Raw genomic sequence first — 1,699 nt, 5'->3', positions numbered from 1 at the left:
ATCCATAGGCATGTATAAATTAAAACCCCAAGGCAGCTTCTGTTGAGGTTTGACCCAGCCTCTCTGCCTTTTGTAACTTTGTCTTCATCTTCAGTCTCCACAGAGGACTCCCTCTCATCACTTGGCATCTCCAGGCTTCCCATTCACAGGAGGAGAGCAGCTACACAGTTCTAGACCACACGTCCTCCTGAGGCACCTAGCAGGAAACAACGGAAGTCACTGTTTCTCACTAGCCCCAGCAAACATTCCCTTGCATCACGACAGTGCCAGTTTGGACATGGGCTGCTCTCTGAGGCAAGGTCAAAGGGTAAATCGCGTGTTTCTATCTGCTAATGTCTAGGGCCACCCCTGGAGGAGTGCTATCCATCCCACCCACACTGCATGCTTGAGGATCGAATGCATAGATGTTTTAAAATGGGATCAGGATACCATTGTCCTGAAAAGGGGAAATGGTATTTAAAAAAAAAAAAAAAGGTGTTGGTGCTAAGGATTAACAATGGGCACCCAGAAGGACATCCAACCCCCAAAGCAGCAGCCAAGGAGATATATCTGTGGAGAATGTCAGGAAGAAAATGAAATAAAATCCAGGGATCCAATCAGGTGCAGAGAGGGATCCATAGGCATGTATAAATTAAAACCCCAAGGCAGCTTCTGTTGAGGTTTGACCCAGCCTCTCTGCCTTTTGTAACTTTGTCTTCATCTTCAGTCTCCACAGAGGACTCCCTCTCATCACTTGGCATCTCAAGGCTTCCCATTCACAGGAGGAGAGCGGCTACACAGTTCTAGACCACACGTCCTCCTGAGACACCTAGCAGGAAGACAACGGAAGTCACTGTTTCTCACTAGCCCCAGCAAACATTCCCTTGCTTCACGATAGTGCCAGTTTGGATACGGGCTGCTCTCTGAGGAAGGTCAAAGGGTAAATCGCGTGTTTCTATCTGCTAATGTCTAGGGCCACCCCTGGAGGAGTGCTATCCATCCCACCCACACTGCATGCTTGAGGATCGAATGCATAGATGTTTTAAAATGGGATCAGGATACCATTGTCCTGAAAAGGGGAGGTATTAAAAAAAAAAAAAAAGGGGTTGGGGCTAAGGATTAACAATGGGCACCCAGAAGGACATCCAACCCCCAAAGCAGCAGCCAAGGAGATATATCTGTGGAGAATGTCAGGAAGAAAATGAAATAAAATCCAGGGATCCAATCAGGTGCAGAGAATGTGGATACAGAATAATGTACAAGAAAAGGATTAAAAGATTGGTGGTTTTTGAGGCTCGAGGAAACGGAATTCAGAAGAATATCTTTGTTTGCATTTGTATTTGCTGTTTTTGTATAGTTTTCGATGAGTGTACTTATCTTTATGAATACAACTATATACACATGATTTCATTTAAAAAACCTTATTGTATTTAGGTGTCTATTATAAAGATTGCTTTTTGTTAAAAAAAAATTAAAGAGCCAACAAATAATCCACTACATTGCCCATGTACAAGTGAGCATTTGAGGGCAGGGAGAGCATACCAGCTAGTGACTATCATGCCCCCTCCCCCACCCTTTAAAAACTGACCTTTTTTGTTCTGTTTTGATTTTTATTAATCCTCAGAGGAGGCTATTTTTCCATTGATTTTTAGAGAGAGTGGAAGGGAGGGGAGAGACAGGGAGAGTGAAACATCTATGTGAGAGAGACACATCAATTAGT

General features: G+C 43.9%; 1 pseudogene; it reads left to right on the top strand.

Moving 5' to 3' along the window:
- The first annotated feature begins 1,104 nt into the window (after nt 1-1,104).
- LOC102771888 lies at nt 1,105-1,435 on the top strand (annotated as a pseudogene).
- Nucleotides 1,436-1,699: the final 264 nt, after the last annotated feature.

This window comes from Myotis davidii, unplaced genomic scaffold, assembly GCF_000327345.1.
Source record: "Myotis davidii unplaced genomic scaffold, ASM32734v1 scaffold209, whole genome shotgun sequence".
Classification (NCBI taxonomy): Eukaryota; Metazoa; Chordata; class Mammalia; order Chiroptera; family Vespertilionidae; genus Myotis; species Myotis davidii.
This window is presented reverse-complemented; position numbering and strand designations above follow the sequence as displayed.